The sequence below is a fragment of the Lutjanus erythropterus genome, chromosome 21 (assembly GCF_056507025.1).
Source record: "Lutjanus erythropterus isolate fLutEry1 chromosome 21, fLutEry1.hap2, whole genome shotgun sequence".
NCBI lineage: Eukaryota > Metazoa > Chordata > Actinopteri > Lutjaniformes > Lutjanidae > Lutjanus > Lutjanus erythropterus.
The window spans coordinates 31,024,149-31,042,823 of NC_139337.1; the positions used below are offsets into that span (position 1 = coordinate 31,024,149).

General features: G+C 37.8%; 1 protein-coding gene and 1 long non-coding RNA gene across 2 annotated transcripts in view; both read left to right on the forward strand.

Annotated features, from left to right (window-relative positions):
- The first annotated feature begins 334 nt into the window (after nt 1-334).
- Nucleotides 335-7,732, forward strand: LOC146307875 (uncharacterized). The gene is made up of 5 exons (XR_014772717.1): nt 335-1,032; nt 3,426-3,557; nt 4,487-4,582; nt 5,799-5,866; nt 5,949-7,732. It is a non-coding gene; the product is annotated as an uncharacterized LOC146307875 (long non-coding RNA).
- A 4,323-nt stretch (nt 7,733-12,055) lies between these two features.
- Nucleotides 12,056-18,675, forward strand: part of LOC146307876 (sodium channel protein type 5 subunit alpha-like) — a 210,498-nt gene continuing 203,878 nt past the window's right edge. The window contains exon 1 of the mRNA XM_084747390.1: nt 12,056-12,721. The gene's annotated coding sequence lies outside the window, so the exon portion shown is untranslated. The remainder of the gene's footprint in view (nt 12,722-18,675) is intronic.

The window sequence follows — 18,675 nt, forward strand, 5'->3', positions numbered from 1 at the left end:
TTACTCAGTAACACCTTAAACTAACCAGTGATGAAGAGTTTGCCACAGACACACAGTTATACATTGACTGTGCTGGTACTTTTACAATCCTTTAGTTACTAACAAACATTTAGAAGACGTTATGGCTTATTAATAAACAATTAAAGGGAAAATTCACCACTTTTCATATGAAAAAGTCCATATTGATGAAATCCTGATGTGTGCTTTGTTTTCCACGAAAACTAAGTTTTTCTGCTCGCAAAGCTGTGCAAGAATTCCTACATGTACCAGGATGCTTTCTGTGTTATCACCACCTATCGATGACTTTGTTGCTCAGAACGTAACATTAGTTGACAAAAATACTGAAGACTAGAAATCCAAGTTGAAATAAGCCGTGTTTTTGTTGATTTTTGACTAATGTACAGTTCACTGTAACTTTGTCTGTGAAAATGTAAACACAACTCAGCTCCAGACATTAAGAATAATTATACAAAAACAGCGGATCTTCTCTCTTCTCTCTGATGGTCTCGTTTCCTTACATAGGTCATGTTGGAAAGTCAGTAATAAATTCAAACTGATTCATAACCAGTTAAAAAAAACTATTTATAGTAACTTTAACACCAATGACATCACTGTGACATCACTGGTTGCAGGAAGAACAACAGATTTTGCAGCAAGAGAACTCAGGACAGGTAGGTTATTAATAAAGGTTTCTTTCACTATCATCTTTTTTAGACTGGACTATTTTATTCGGACAATATGTCACTGAAATATGAACTTTACTTTCAGCATCAGCCTTTTTTTTAACCCAGTGGTGCATCTTGTGTGACAGGAGGAGGAGACTTGGCCGTTGTCCCGTCAGATTCAAATTCTTCGGTCTGCAGGTGTTGCATGAGGACAGAGGTCATCTGGCATCCGCTCAAAAAAAATATCCAGTAGCAAAGAACCATTTTTTTCCAGATAAGTCGAAAGGATCAAAATACTGAGGACACGACGCTCTGATTTCAGTGTGAGATGACGGAGGAGAAGCTGGAGTCCAAACTACGACAGGAGGTAGGTGTGGATGAGACTGTTGTTCTGCATTTTGTTCAGATCAATGATATTATACTTAAACTAAAAACTGAAAGCAGGTATGAATAAAACAAAAACTAACTGGAACAATATTGTGGAATTGAAACACTTAAATAAAATGAAAATATACAGAAAATGTCTTCAGCTCAGTTTAATCAAATATGTCAATAACAGAAGTCTGAGGAGCATCAGTGAAAAATGTTTATTATCATTTGAGACCCGGAGCTCACAGCTAATCTGACTTCTGCATCAGTCGAAACTTCTTTATGCACATTTATTTAAGACTTTATGCTCAACGACCACTCATGTTAGCAATCAATCAATCAATCAATCAATCAATCAATCAATCTGACTTTATTTGCAAAGCAATTTTAATACAAAGAAAATTTAAAACAAAAAATAAAGAACAAAAAGAGAGAATTAAGAGAATTAATGAAAAACACCAGAGGAGGGATTACAACTCAAAATAAAGATAAACTAAGTAAATTAAAATCAATGAATCTATAAATCCAAACCTTCGTTAACTGATAATCAATAAATAAAAACTCCAAACAGTGGGCAACAAGTAAATAGATAAATAAATGTGGTGTGAAATGATGTGGTGACTCAGAAGTTTTGAAAAACATTTATAAAACTTTTATAAAAGCTGTACTGACTCCTCGCTGCTCCTCACCTGCCACAGGTCAACAACAACTGCTAGGCTAAAAACAAGGCTTACTAGTTACATTCCTGCAACAACAACTTTTTTCAATTGAATGTTTTATATTAAAGGGACAGTTCACCCAAAAATGAAAATTATCTGCTCATTTGCAAGTCAATGGTGACCCGTTTTCAAATGGAAAAAAAAAAAAAATAAATAAGTGGAAAAAAACTTCCTGAAGTTCCAACATGTCATTTGCACACCGTCACACCACACACAGATCAGACAGTGTGCACATGAACGTGGCTCCAAGCTAAAGATCTACAGTGAAGATTCAAACTAAAAACATGGTGGAAATAACTTTTTTTTTTAAGTCACCTTGGCATGTTTGGTCTTTAGGAGACTTGGATTACACCAGACGAGCAGTATGGAGGAATTTTATGATTTTACTCTGTTGTTCTTTTCCATTTGAAAACTGGTCACTATTCACATCCATTATTTGGGAGATTCTCCAACACTTTTCCTGTGAAAGTCCAGCAGAGTTTTGTGGACTAACAGAATAAACCTGACCTTCAGTCAGCATGAGGGTGAGCAGGTAATGACTGAAGTTTTGGTGAACAAGCCCTTTAAATAGGATTTAATGTACAATCCATTACTCTAATTCACTATTTGCTGCTTTTGCACACACACTCACTACATATTCCTCCTTTAATATTTGTGGCCATAGTTGTCTTTAGCTGTCGTTAGCTCAGTGAGAACTTTGGTGTTGATCTCAGGCTGAAAAATTACAGACTTTGTCAGCTTCACATTTTGCCTCTTTCACAGGTTTACTGCACACTTCGTTGTCATAATGAGCTGCAGTGGAAGAGGAGTGATGTGGCCTCTTCTTCTCTTTAAAAGCCTCACAGCTGAACTCTGAACCAGCTGAAGACTGAAAGTTTCCTCTAAACGCCTGCAGACTCACATTTGGCATGTTGTCAAAATGTGTTCCGTAAACAGCAAAGTGCCTCTTCCACTTTCATACCTGAGCGCGTCATTACAAGGAACAAACAAATTCAGTCTCTGCGTCCGCGTAATACGAGACTTTCTTGACTCCCTCATGATTTTATCTCACTGCACTCGGTTAATATGTTCTGATTTGTATGACGACATCCAGCGAGACTGAAATCAATGTCCTCTGAATGTTATTTTTGGATACTAGAGTCCAAAGTGCAGCAGAGACAAATGTGTGTGAAGCTGTGGAGAGGTTCTTATCTGCAGTGTGTGTTGAACCTGCTGGTTTCAAACAAAGAACAGTCTGCATGCAGCTACTCTCAACTGGAGTTTTCTGTTCTTCAACAAGAGAAAGGCTGTTTTTGAAAAATCTTCATTGATTAAAGATCCATATTTGGAGGCAAAGAGGAGCAGGTAACAATGATTTTCTCCTAGAATAAGAGCTTTAATAAGAGCATACGAGTTCTTTATGTCAAAAATAACACATGCAGTTACCCTGAAGTCTTTAAATATGAGGTTTTAGTGGCTCTTTTAGTTTTCATATCAGCACAGAGCTTCAGTTTGCTGCAGCAGCAAGAGGACATTCATGTGCAGATTCCTGCTGCTGAGGTTATAAATCCACCAAACTACCAACATACAGTCGACATGACCTGTTATCTGTCTAACGTCTGTCAAATAAGCTGTTTGAATAAACTTAAAATATGACTTTAAATGTTTGTGTTGTGACTGTTCGCAGCCTCAGCCTCAACATGAGGCTCAGCGATGAACCCGAGGATGGAAACACTGCAGACGAGTCGACAGCAGAGTCTGCAGCCTCCAGCTGCTCCAGAAACTCCAGCCTGCTGCGTCTCAGCCGCCACGACCCGCCTGAAGAGTAAGATTCATCATTTACAGTTTACATCCACATAACCAGCTCATATTTCAAACTCGAGTCGCAATAAGTGTAAATATTCACACCTAACTTCATGAATCCATTTAAAGGTCCAGATTTATGAGCATCTACTGACAGAATATGGCAGAAATGGAATATAATATTAATAAGTAAATAATAATTGTTGTTTTTGTTTTGGAGATATCGGTGTCTGCCTTTTTTTTTAATTATAATTGGACGAGGCCAGAGGTCTGTGTGGAGTCACAACTATTACAGTAAATTCTATATTTTCTTGCCAAAGGAGACATAAGAGCAGCAACTGTTTTTCATCAGGCTGCAGACCTGTGGACCAGGCACTCGTCTTGTGTCGCTCAAAGCGCCAAAAAATATATTCGAAAATTTCAACATCAGTGTCTCTTTGCAGAAATCATGAATCACTTACTGAAGATAGTCCACAGACTTTGTCGTGAGCAGTTTCTGGTAGAAACTACTTTATTTCTAGATGAAAGAAAGCAGGTAGATTCTACAGTAGAAAGAAAGTAGATTCAACATAAAACTGCTCACAACAAGATCTGTGCATTATCTTGAGTATTTGGGTCATAATTTTTGGAAAAAAGACACTGGTGTTTGGAGCACAACAAGCTGACTGACATCTTCTTTTCCTAAACTCTGCAGCTCACAACAAACTATCCAGATTCATAAACAGCATACAGACCAGAGGAAAAATGTGTATTTCTGATTTTGAGCGTGGTTCACTTCAGTGCCCTCAGGATCTGAACTGTTCTGGTTTGAGCAGCACCTCATGGTGGATAATTTGATCAAATATGAACAAACTTTAGATTGATATTTTTTTATAAATGACTTTATCTGTTTGTGTCTCTGTCACACTACAGTTCACTGTTTCAGAAAAGTGACTTTGATCTGTTTTTCAGAGATGACAACCAGCTCAGCTCAGTCATTTATCTGCTGATGATGCAGGATCGATCCTCAGAACTGATCGATTTCAACCTGGAACCTTCAGTCTCAAAGTAAGATCACTTCGATGTGTGCAGACAGAACAGCAGGCTGGTCATTAAAGAAGCCGTTTCACATTTGGAGTTTATTGTCAAATTAATTTCTGAGAGGTCTGATATCCTCAGCTGTTCATGGGATCACATGTGATCTCTGTCTCCATCTAGTGGCTCAGTTAAAGTTCTACACCGGTTCAAACCAGGTGGACAGAATAACAGCCTTTCAGCCTCTCTGGGCTTTTATCTTCTCCATCTATCTGCCTGTACAGCATTTAACTCTTCAATATTCATTGTATTTATTGTATATATTGTTTATATAGTGTTTTGTGGTAAAACCAGCATAAGAATATCTCAATAAATTGCATCACATGTTGTATTTTAGTATATTTTCATCAGAGCTGCAGTTAAAGTTGTCTAACAACAGGAAAAGAAATTCAGTTGAACAAGCGGCTATTAGACACTGATTCAGATTTTTTACTGAGTGAGGATAAAAATTGTATTTTTCCTTTATTTCCATCTGAAATGACAGTAGAAAAAGATTTAAAGAGAACTGATTCCTCTTCATTAACTTCTTACCCATCAAAAGTGACCAGAAGTTCTTGTGTTTGAAGAGTTATTCCTGATTCATCATGTTTTTGTTTTTAAATTTAAGATGTGTTTAACTTTAATAAGGGCTGATTCTCAAGAGTTTATTGACTAATCATGCAAATCTAATGTACATGTTGAATAATAGATGAATATAGGACATCACAATATAACTTATTTTACTTGTATTACTTCTGAGTAAAATTTTGATTTCAGGACTTTTACAGTAATAAAGTATTTCTGAATTATTGTGTCATCATCTTAATATCTCCTCTCGTAGCTGTTTCCTTCTGTTTCCAGTCTTTATGCTAAACTAACCAACTGTTGGCAAGAAAGTGTGTTTCCCAAAATGTTGAAGTGTTTCTTTAACTCTTTCTATTTTCTCTTTCAGGATTTTTAATTTCATCTTTCGTTTTCAAACTGTCATCTCACAAAGTGAAGTGAAATCTGTCATTATAAGCTTCTTTATGTAGCAGAACATGATGAAGGTTATTTTTCACTTTCCTTTTAAATTCTAATTCTGAGTAAATTCATCCTCCATAGAAAAGGCTGAAGGTCTTAATGACACAATAAATCTGGAAGTTGAGTCTGTTTTTGTTGCGTCGTGCAGAGATGACATCACACCGCTGAACTTTAACTGTAATTCCAGACTCGTGTGTGTGAGGACGAGCAGTAAAGGATATCCTCCACCTTTCTGATTCCAGCCTGAACTGAGCAGTAAGTTCACTTCTCATTGTTCATGTCACTCCAGACTGAGCTGCTCTTCAAATCTCACAGAAACCCTGTCGATATGTTCCAGAGGTTAAGACGGCGTGAAGAGGAACAAATCTGAAGAACGGCCACTCGATGGGGAAACATCAGATTCAGGCTGAGCTTCGTTTTTCCAGTCAGGAGATGAAATGAAATCTCTTCTACAAGTTGGACGTCGGCGCTGTGAGGAGCTCTGCTTGTAAATAATCTGCCTTCATGAGTCTTTTACAAACTCAAATACTGTGTTGACCAGCTGCTGTCACAGCAGCACGGTGGGATGAAAAGACAAATAACAATGCATCCTTTATCCAAAAGATTTAAATCCAAATTCAAAATGATTCTGGCACTTTTTTAAAAAAAAGTCTAAATGCACTAAACTCCTGCAAAAACATCAATATTTAAATAAAGGCCAGGTCTCAAATAAAGGTCACCTTTCGTTTATAAATTCTTTAAGCTTATTATTTCCATTTTCTTCATATCAGGGCTGCAGCTAACGCTTATTTTCATTGTTGATTTATCTGTTGATTATTTTCTCAATTAATCAATTAGCTGTTTGGTTCATAAAATGACAGAAAACAGTGAAAAAAATCAGTAAAATGGAGAAAAATGTTAAAAAACGACAGTAAAAAAAAAAATGTAACAAAGAACACTGTTTTATATTTAACGCACATTAAACTAATATCCTGCACATCTTTTATACTTGTACATGAATAACTTTGTAACAGAACAAACAAAAGGAGGCATCCTCCCAACCCTCCCATCCTCCCTCCAACATAATAACCCCAAAATATAACCTCAAAAATAAAATAATCTAAATAAAACCATCCTCCTGTTTCATCTTCACAAGCTAACATATTCCTTAAACCAACTTACCAGTATTTCTACAAAAAGTCAAACTAATTAAAACAGAAACAGAAAACAATGATACTGAGTTGTTCAGAATAAACTGATTGATAAAGTCATGGAAAACTGTAAAGATAATATAATATTATGTATAATAATGATAAAAGCACCAGTGAGATGTGACACAAAGAACCTCTGCTGCTGCTTCATGACAGTAGAATCAAAGTTTCTTTAATTTTCTAATGTTTATCTTCTACAGTGTAAATGACTTTAATCTGCAGTTTGCTGTCTGTCTGACCTCTGCAGGATCTCATCAGCTGTTCATCAGTTTATCCGTTGATCAGTTATCAATTCTTCAATTGTTGAGACCATGTGAAAAAAATCACACAATGATGAAGTATCACGTTATATTCAGAGATCAGTTTAGACTTTTACACAGAAAGTTACTGTGTCAGAAATCACCTGTAAACATTGATTTAAGTTTGGGCTTTAATTTCCAGAGTCAGTCATCAGAAACTCATTTTTATTTGTTAAAATCCAGTTTTTCCTTTTGAATTTTCTGTGTTGTTGTCATGTTGTTTGTTTTCTAATAGTTAATGTTTTAAATCATAGATGTGTGACATATTGTTTTCATGAGTGACCCTGCTGACACTTATTTTGTCTTTAGGAACACTGGTGAAAATTTAAAATAAAGCTAAATATGAGACAGAGAGGTCATCAGTGAGTTGTTCAGAAATACTGAGGTCATGTCAGTGATTTGTGGTGCATCCTGGGAAACGTGTAAATCTTCAGTGCTCATTTCTTGTCATGGATAACTTGTTTTTCATGATTGTGTGAATGTGTTAGTGCTGGTGGTCCCGGTGGGATTCAAACTGTAGCTGTGCATCACAACCTTGTTCCGTTCTTATGACACGTTTTAAGTGTTTTTATGAAGTCTGTTTGTCAAAGCTTCTGTCCTCTGCTCTGAGGCAATAAAGTTTTTAAACCTGATTTCAACCTGATTTTTTTTTTTTTTCAATTTAAAGCAAAGTAACCAGGTAAAATAATGAGACACTGTGGTGTAATTCTACCCAAGATCCATGGCGTCAATACCATTGGACATTACACCTACTAATCAAAACACCTGAGTCAATAGGAAGCCGGCTCTACGTGTTTGACCCCGCCCCCTGTCCACCCTGAGTCACCTGAGGGAGCAGGACGCCGGAATTCATTCACATCGACTGAAAACCAGGAAACTAGACTCTGATCCCATGTATCCAAGGAAGAGGTAAGTGAATCTCTAAACAAACCATGCTAATGCTAACAAGCTATCAGGGGAGGAAGTAACTCATTACAAATACTTGAGTAAATGTACTTAATTACTGGCGGTGAACATAAGAGATGTGTGATCTAACAACAGATTGGACTTCAGCTGTAATTTGTGAGTTTGGACAGCAGGTGGCGCTGCTGCATCAACAATCAGCTGAGACTCAACCACACAACGGACACACACACACACACACACACACACACACACACACAGGGAGACGAGCTGGGTTCAAACCTGTGACACGGACACAACTCATCATGACGTAAAAAAACAGGTACTCAGTTACAGTTAATTATCACTGTTCAGTGCACCAGAAGTCTTGGTTTTGTTCCAGAAAGAAGGACAATAAGTGTGTACGTGAAGTGGACTGTTGCATTCAGGGTCACAGGGATCACTGAGGACGTACCCTTTGTATTTTTTACTGGAAATTTTAGGGGTTTTAACAACTTTGGGGAGTTAATATTGTTCATTTATTTAGAAAAAAGTAGATTCTGTGGATAATTACAGACTTATTCCAATATATTTTGGGCCAATATATTGAAGTTTGGCTAATTTATTTATTTATTTATTTTTGTAAAACAGTCATCACTTTTTAGACTCCCCCAGAAACAGTTTCCATCTGTGGTTCATGTTTTGTGTATTGGGTTGTGTGTTCTTTATTTGCAGCAGCTGCACATGCTGTCAAGTTAATGAAGATGTTTTGTCAGTTTGCTCGTCTTTTGTCTATTTACATGTGTTTTCTTAAGTTGCAGTACGTTGAGCTCTACAGGCCACTGTAATATTTACTTCACTTTACTTCCATTTTGCTGATACTTTCTACTTTTACTGCACTGCATCTCACAGGGAAACATTTTACTCTTTAATGCATTTGCCTAACAGCCATATTTACTTTGCAAAACTTTCTACTTTTCCATTTTTAGTTATTATTATGAAAACACTACCACTTTTGCCCACAGGGGCCTCTAAAATCAACAAATTATAATGTGTAGTTTTAGCACTGATATTATTATTATTATCCTTATTATTATTATTATTATTAATTATATAAATTAATTATTATTATTACTGTATCCTATTACAGTTACAGAAAAAAGATATGTAATCAGATTATAGTTACATTTAGTAAAAACTGAGATTATTTAGCAGGATTATTATTTCAAAATACATTTTAAAATAAAGAGTAATATGCTACCATGTGCAGTGGGCTAACAGATAGATAGATAGATAGATAGATAGATAGATAGATAGATAGATAGATAGATAGATAGATAGATAGATAAATAGATAGATAGATTGATTGATTGATTGATTGATTGATTGATAGTTAGATTTCCAACCCAAGACTACATTCTCATTTTTTCTGCAGGCAGCTCAGAGATCACAGTGGTTCCTCAACAAGAAGATCCCAGGTTCAACCCCATCCATTCCAGAGTTCACTCATCTTCCCTGCATCCATCTGTGTCTCTGCCAGGAACCTCAGACATCATCGAGATGCGCTCCCTCCCTCAAAGCCCTGCAGCTCGGTGACAAACTGACCCCCTTCATCCTTCACCTCGACCCCTCAGGTGAGTTTGAGTCGGTGACTCATTTTTAGCCTTTTTAGCAGCTACCAGCAATTTATTTAATAGACATTTATCTCTCTTAAACCATTCTGGATTCCAAAAAAACATGCTCTTGCTCCCCATGGATGCATGACATCTGAAACTATCTTATAAGGCACCATGTATCGCTCTCCAAGCACCAACTAAAAATCTCCACTGTTCTGGTTTCAGTCTTTCCAGCAGATGTTTGAAGCAGCAGCAGAGATTTGATCCCATTCATGATGATACCAGAGCATCAGTGAGGTCCAACACTCATGCTGGTGTTCAGGTCTGGACGACAGTCGCTGCTCCAGTTCATCCTGCAGGCGTCGGATGGGGTTGAGGTCGGGACTCTGCAGACAGGTTGTTCCACAGCAAAACTGGGAGAACCGTTTCTTTATGGAGCTGCTTTGTGCACATTGTCATGTTGAAACAGGAAAGAAACAAACACAAACTGTTGACATAAAGTTAGGAGAACAATAATGTCTAAGATATCAATCTGACTTGGATTAAACCAGACGAGCAGGGTGAAGGCATTTTATGTTTTTATTCTGTTGTGTTTTTAAGTTTGTTGACTGGTCACTATTCACTTCTGCAACTCTGTTTTCCTGTGAAACTCCAGCAGTGTTTTGTGGACTACAAAAACTAAACCTGACCATCAATCAGCGTGAGGGTGAGGAGATAATGACTGAACTTTCATTTTAGGATGAACTATCCCTTTAAGTGAGAGTAAAATTACACACTATTGTTATGTTTTTTTTATCTTGTTAGATCTTTTACATCTTTTCATTTTCGTATTGTTATGTATTGTTACATTATTTTTGTCTTATGTCACACTCGTCTTTGTTACGTTGTTTTCATTTTGCATTAAAACTAGAAGATGCAAAAGACATAGACATTTAAATGATAAACTAACAAGAGGAAAGAGACGTAAAAACACTAAAAACAACGCAAAAGATGTAACAAGACGGGAGAGGAAGACTCGTCTGCAGAGAAAAAATGAGGTTCAGTTAACTTTGAACAGAAACAGTCAGCAGAAATGACTTTTTACTTTTATACTTTGAAAACATTTCAGAGCCTGAACTTTTTCACTTTCATTGCAGAAAAAAAAGTTAAATTTGTACTTCTACTTTTACCAGTCTCTCCTTTTTTAAACACAAGTATCTGTACTTCTACTTGAGTAAAGAGTGTGTGGACTTTTGCCACCTCTGTACATTAGACACAGAAATCGTTTTTGCCCTTTCAAAGCGCTGCCTTTCAAAATACCACACAATTCAGTTGATCAGACACGGCTGTAACAATATATAATTAATCATTTTTACTTTTATACTCAGTCTGAGTCAGACAGATTTTTCTGTCTCTTTTGGGCCAAACATGACTCTTTTGAGAGAGTAAAGGTTACAAACTCCTGGTCTATGGCGCCTGAAGAACCATTTTGGTTCCCATTTAGCACCTTTATTATTATGTGTGTAACCTCACTTCAAAAAATCTGAACTATCCCTTTAAGATTTCCTCTCGTTGGAAGGTTCGGTGCCTTTTCCTCTGAATTTTGCTGGTGGCTAGTCTTGAGCCTCTGTGGGCTACCTATGGATGTCAGAAAAAGAAAAAGAATCCAAGGTTGCAGACCTCTGGCATTACTCCAAAGAACCACATCTGGTTCCATTTAGCACCTTTATTATTCTGTGTGTAATCTCATATATCCCTTTAAGATTTCCTCTCATTGGACATAATCTATGGTGAGGCGCCTTTTGCTCTAAATTTTTCTGGTGTTTAGTCCTAAACCTCTGCAGACTACATATCGATGTCACATCAAAAAAAGAGAGAAGTCTTAACGGAGAAATTTAGAAATAATTAAATAATTAATTTTGGCCAAAAAATGTTTCATCCAGTTTTGAGAGAATAAAGTTTCCAAACCCCTGGCATCAATCTGAAGAACCATTTTTGGTTCCAGTTAGCACCTTTATTTTTCTGTGTGTATCCTCATACAAACACACTTTGAACTTTCCCCTTAAGACCTCCACTCATTAGAAAGAAGGGAACCAGAAAACTGAGAAAACTCCTCAGGGAGCGTCCACATACTTTTGGCCATAAAGAGTTTATCCTATAAAGTGTGAAAAATGTTTTACTCTTTCTGTCCTGTAGTGTGTGTGTGTGTGTGTGTGTGTGTGTGTGTGTGTGTGTGTGTGTGTGTGTGTGTGTGTGTGTGTGTGTCCCTTTCCCCGTGATCTCGTGCGTGTGTCCTCGGTCACCACAGCGCGAGACAAACGGGACTTTAGGGCGTAACCTCGCGATACTCCCCCCCTCCTCCTCGTTTCTCCCCCACCTCCTCCCCTCCTGTCTCCCTCTCTCGGTCCGCGTCCAGGGGGCGATCAAGCGGCGGGGATGATGGGAGTCCGGCCGGTCAGCCCGACCAGCCTACCGACCGACCTACCGACGCACCGACACGCAGCCAAACACTCCGCTCTGACGGCCAAAACTTCTCTCTTCTTCACCTGCTGTTAATTTGATCCACGAAAGAACAAATAAAGCAACAGCTGGAGCCGCGAGCAGGACTTTTATTTTGAAGGGTTGTTGATGATCACACCTGAAAAGGATGAGAAGAAATTAAAAGAAGGTGCAGGAGTGTGTTTTTAACGGGATTAAAGCGGGAATAAGAGGCAGCCGGAGCCGCTCCCGGAGGATTACAGCGGCTGAAGTTGTGTGAGGATGCCGGAGGAGGAAACGGAGCAGACGGAGTGAAGCAGCCCGGTGCGCGCTCTCCCCTCCCCGGCTGGACTGAAGCGCGACAGTCCGCTCCTCCGCCGCCGCCGCTGGTGGTGGAAGGACACTTCTGCGCTCCCCAGTGTCCTCATCATCATCCATCTCTCTGCTTTGGATTTAAAACAAAAAAACAAGCTTCTTCTTCACCTTCTTCTTCCTCCAAACACTTTTGTTGTCTTTGCGCTGCGCGGAGTTTGTCGCTCATGGATCGGCCGCCGTGCGCCTCCTCTCCGGATGGGATCTGGCAGCTGTGAGCAGGGCGCGGTGGAGCGGTGATGGTGTGACAGAGAGACATCGAACCCGCAGTTTTTTAACGCAGGAGTTTCACATGTGAGTACACGCGTTTATTTGTTCTTATTGTGTAAATGTTGTTGTGTTCTTGTGCGGTGAACTCTGACCTTTTTAGAGCAGCAACAACACCTGCGACACTGAGGGAAGAATCACTTCTGAAAACCAGAAATATTTCATCTTCTCATTTATTTTCCGTTCACACAACTTTGATTAGTTTGACACCAAATCCAGGCATGTTTTCACTGAAAATGTGCGTAAAATCACATTTAAAATGTGTTAAAAATCCATATTTCTGCACATAAAACCCAAATTCGACGATGAAAGAAGTCATTTTTGGATAAAAACTCCTCCAAGACACAATTTAAGTCGCACTGTTTTGACACAGAGAGTGAACACACGCACTTTAAAGTAGATTTCACCCCGTTCATTCTGTTCTCCATCCCTGTTTTGAGCCACTTTCGCCCTCCAGAGACTCCAGTTTCCTCTGTTCCTATGCAACCCCGCTCCTTATCAGCTGTGCCGAGCCGAGCCGAGCCGTGCCACCACTTTCCATTAATTAACCGCTTCTGTTTATGTAAGACAGGATACATTTGGGGCTGCTGGTTGTCGTATTTTGGCCTGTTTACCTCTTTGGCACAACTGTAATATTCAAATAATATTTATTCTGGCTGCTGAAGTGCGTCAGTGGAGCTCAGTAGGATCATTTTAGTACTTTTATCCTATATTACAGCAATTTTATCTGAATTTATTTGACTATATATTTATAGGTATTTGTGTCTTCTTTATCTCTATAATATTGTATTCTTGTAACAGTCCCACAGTAATATTCATGATTTTGATGGCACTTGCATCTCATATTTTATATGAAATCAGAAATATTTTAGTGGCTTCTTAGTATTATAGCATACCTGCATCATGTCTTCCAGTATTACATTTATTTTCAGTTTCTCAATTAATTGATTAGTTGTTTTGGTCCAGAAAATGGTGAAAAATGTTGATCAGTGTGTCCAAAAAGTGACGTCCTCAACCTGAAGACATTCAGTCTACTGTCACAGACGAGGAGAAAAAAATACAGAAAATTCACATTTAAGGAGCAGAAATCAGAGAATTTGGACACTTTTTCTTAAATATGACTCAAAAAGATTAATCAGTCAGTTTTTTGGTCCATAAAATGTCAGAAAATGGTGGAAAATATTTCCAGAAACCCCAAGATGACGTCCTCAAATGTCTTGTTTTGTCCACAACCCAGTTTACTGTCAGAGAGCAGTAAAAAAAACAGAAAATAATCACATTTGAGAAGCTGAAATCAGAGAATTTGGACATTTTTCTCCTTTAAAATGGCCTGTTATCAGAATTGTTGGAGATTAATTTAATATTTAATAACTTGTGGATTAATGGAGTAATTGTTGCAGCTCTGTCTGATATCACTGTAATATTTGTATAATATTGAGAGTTAGTGGAGTGTTTAAATGATACCCAGCTGTGTGTGTAGTGCTCCTATAAGATTCTGTTGGCACTTGAAGTGTGTTTAGCAGTGAACAATGTGCTTATGTAAGAATATGGCTCTGAAAATACAGGATTTATTTGGGTGGACTATAGGTATGGTTAATATATGGTTATTGTAGTGTGTGTGTGTGTGTGTGTGTGTGTGTGTGTGTGTGTGTGTGTGTGTGTGTGTGTGGTTGATTTTTTGGATTTGGATTTTCACAACAAGCTGCATCAATTGAGGCTTTTGGTCACAATGTTTTGTCACTTCCAGCAACTGTTCATGTAGAAATATTAAAATTTTTGTTGATTTATTCAGGATGCAAATGATTTGCTTTAATTTTCTCCTGTTTGTGAGAAAATGATGCTGAGAAAAAAGAAAAATGCAGGGACAGAATATCAGATTAGACCTGCAGCTGTGTTCCTCTGGTGACCTTTGACCCTCACACAGACTGACCGCTCTCATACAGAGAGTTTTATATCCGGGTGTTTTTATTTATTTATTTATTTACAGGCAGTTAATCAGAAACGAAACAAGCGTCACATGATGAAAACGTGTAACAGAACAGACTGAACGAGGACAGGATGGAAAATAGAAACAAGGCAATAAATAACAAACTGTTTCAACTGTTTTTGCCTTCGAACATTTTCTCTTTACGTTCACACTGTGAGTCACTCTGTGCTCAAATCTGATTTCTTTCTTTGGCTGTCAGCGATGCGAAGTAACTAAGTACAAGTACTTCATTACTGTACTTTACTTGAGTATTTATTTCTGACAACTTTTTACCTTTACACTATTTTAACATGAACATCTGTACTTTCTACTCCATAGATTTTCAAAACAAGTTTGTTACTTTAGTTTTAATGCATTTTAGGGGAATTATTGATTATTTTTATTCTGCATCTTTACGTGTCGCCTTCCAACATCAAGACTGATTTCATCCTAAATATACAGAACAATAACAGGTAGAAAGGTTTATCCATCAGTGCACATCATGCATGACAGATGTCACAGGACGAAAAACAAAATAAAAGATGTAACATGATGAAAACAATGTAAAATCTGAAAAAAAAAAAAAAAAAAAAAACGTAGCAAGAGGAAAAATGATGAAAAAGACGCAGAAAACATAAGACAAAAAAAAAAAAAAAAAAAAAGACGTAACACAACAAAAAACGTAAAAGAAGTGATAACCATACCGGCCAACGGTCACGACTTTCCTGACCTGCAGCGACTGCCAAACTGCCAATTTTCTTTTTGGGACAAAAAGTGAATTCATGAAAGAAAACTGAGTTCATGTCAGGGGGGTGATTATTCTGTTTTCTTTCCTGAGGATCAAAAGTAAAATTAAAAGTACTGAACATGAAAATGCAGCGCAACTTTACATATTTTTCGGTTTGTTTTTTATTCTTTAAAAGTCACGTAATGGAAGAAGCAAAGTCTCTGAAACTCAGATTTTTGGGTCAAAATCCTTTTGACTTTTGAGGTTTCAAGGTCGGCAAGAATGCGTCATACGACAAAATGATGTAAAAGATGAAAAAGACACAACAAGACGTAAAAGATGTAACGACAAAAAGTGACATGAAGGACATAGCATGATGAAAATTGTGTAAAATAAGAAAAAGATGTAACGAGATGTTAAACGATGTAGAAAACATGAGACAAAAATGTTCATAACAAGACAAAAAACATAAAAGACATAATAAACATACCTGCAAACCGTCCTCTCCTTATTTCCTCCCGGAATCTCAATTTTCACACCTTTTTTTCCACTTCATTATCACAACTTGTTTCTGGCACTGACTTCAAAGTCTGCTGTTTCCAACCAGACAAAAATAAAGCCACAGGAAGGAAAAAGGAAAGTTTTTAGCATTTTAAGTTTAATACAACCTGTCAATTATATTGAGAGACGGGCAAAAAGTGAATGCATGAAAGAAAACTGAGTTCATGTCAGAGGGCTGATTATTCTGTTTTCTTTCCTGAGAATTAAAAATAAAATTAAAAGTTCTGAACATGAAAATGCAGTTGAACTTTCCTCATTATTTGGTTTGTTTTTTATCCTTTAAAAGTCACAAAATGGAGGAAACGAAATGATGTAAAAGATGAAAAAGACACAAGATGTAAAAAAATGTAACGACAAGAAGTGACAATGCAAAATAAGAGAAAGACGTAACAAGATGAAAAAGACCTACTGTGACGAGAAATGACCTAAAAGACGTAACAAGAAGGAAAAACAACGTTAAAGAACAGGATGAAAAGCAAGCAGAAGACATGAAACAAGAAACGACATAACAAGAAACGTAGGCGAGTAGAAATGTCCTTCAGAGGACGACTTTTTACTTTTATACTTTTTTCACTTTTCCTGTGGTGAAGAAGTTGAACCAGTACTTCTACTTTCAACAGTCTCTTTTTTTTGTACTTCTACTCGAGTAAAGAACGTGAGGACTTCAGCCGCCTCTGTTGGCTGGACACACTGTCTTTTAAACGTGACGGACATCAGATTCCAGTGTGAACTGGTCCTCACGGTCCTGAACCGACCCTCAGGTGCAAAAGAACAACAGCCGTACGGAAAGATGGAGGCCACTGAAGTCAGCGTCTGCACTGTCATTTTTAATTTGGTGTGCAGCAGATTATTGAGCAGATCTTTGTGGAGCGACGGCTGCTGCTTCTATATGGAGGTGTGTGTGTGTGTGTGTGTGTGTGTGTGTGTGTGTGTGTGTGTGTGTGTGTGTGTGTGTGTGTGTGTGTGTGTGTGTGTGTGTGTGCGTGCAGATTCAGAGTCAGGTTTAGGATGTAAAGAGATGCTGTTAACAGTCAGCGTGTGATTTCTTCAGGAGTGATGTGACAGTTCAGACTGAGGTCACACCTGAAAACATCAGACCTGGATCTGGTTCAGGACCACGTGTGAACGTGGCCCAAGTCGGAACTGAAAAGATGAGACTTAATGTGGTTTGTGCTGTTTGCACTGTGAGTCACATGTGAACCAAAAAAAAAAGAAGAAATCAGAAACATCAGATTTGGGTCACTTTGGCCTGCAGTGTCAACAGAGTCTCAGTTTTACAGTCGGGGTCATTTTATGAGGAAGAATATTAGGATGCAGGCATGAGGGGAAAAATAAGAGAGGGAAGACTTTTGTAAAATATTCAGTTTCAAGAATAAAGTCAAAATGTTGAGAATGAAGTGGAACTTTTAACTTGTCACCGGTATAAGATCACTGTAAAACTTCAACTTAAAGAAGTTGGTGTCCAGGCTGCTTTAAAAGTAGAAGATGACTGAATTTGAAAAGACAAGTTGAGGTATTTTTCTAATGATTATAAAACAATAAGGTTTGCTAATCAAACTTGCTAAGATAATCAGATTAAGTTCTTCATTTGACACAAAGATCTTCCAGCTGCTCCTGTTGGAGACATTTTGTTCCAGTTTTGGCTCAAAGACAAGATGAGAAACTGCTGCTGCCAGTGAATTTATTACATTTTAAGAATTTAAAACCACGACTGATCGTAATGTGAGACACAAAAGAAAAGTCTCATGAGAAACTTAATGAGTTGATTTAACAACAGAACATTCATCCAACTCATCGTTTCTTATCTGTTGACCATTTTCTCAATTAATCGATCACTTGTTTGGTCCATAAAATGTCAGAAAATGGTGAAAAAGATTGATCAGAGTCCAAGATGACGTCCTCAAATGTCTTGTTTTGTCCACAAGTTAAAAAATATTCAGTTTACTGTCAGAGAGGAGTAAAGAAACCAGAAAATATCTACGTTTAAGAAGCTGAAATCAGAGAATTTCGATATTTTTTTTATTAAAAAGTGACTCAAAATGATGAATTAATTAATTAATCCTGTCACAGTTGTTATCTTTACCATTAATCAATTAGTTTTTTGGCCACAGATAATTAAAATTGATGCAGATTAATTTAATACTCGATTAATCTTTGCAGCTCTGTTTGTTGTTCGGTTTATTAGTTTGTCCAGCTCTTCCTATTGATTAACTGATTGATTTAAAGACAAAAAAGATTGGAAGTTTCACCAGTGAAGCATCTTTGGAATGCAGTTAACTTTTTTTGGCGTAATCCTGTAACATGTAATCCATTACTCCCCTAGCCTGAGTGTAATCTGAATATTGATAGGTTTTTTTTAAATGAGTAGCATGTTTGTTGGGTAGCGTTCACATTTTGCGGTACCTGGAATTGAGTCCAGGTTTGTACCAGACCTGATGCGTGTGAACCAGTGATTTTTGGTGCTCGTGGTTCTGCAGTAGCTGCTGTGTCGACACCTCAGCACCACCCTGCTGCAGAACTACAACAGGTGTCCCAGCACTGCACCGCCTGCCTCGCATGCATTACATTTGTCTGTGTGTGTGTGTGTGTGTGTGTGTGTGTGAGCCCACGGGTGTCCAAACCCGTATTTGGTGTGTTTGTGTGTCTGCCTGTGTGTAGGTGATAATGTGTGTGTGTGTGTGTGTGTGTGTGTGTGTGTGTGTGTGTGTGTTCAGCTGAAAAGCCCCA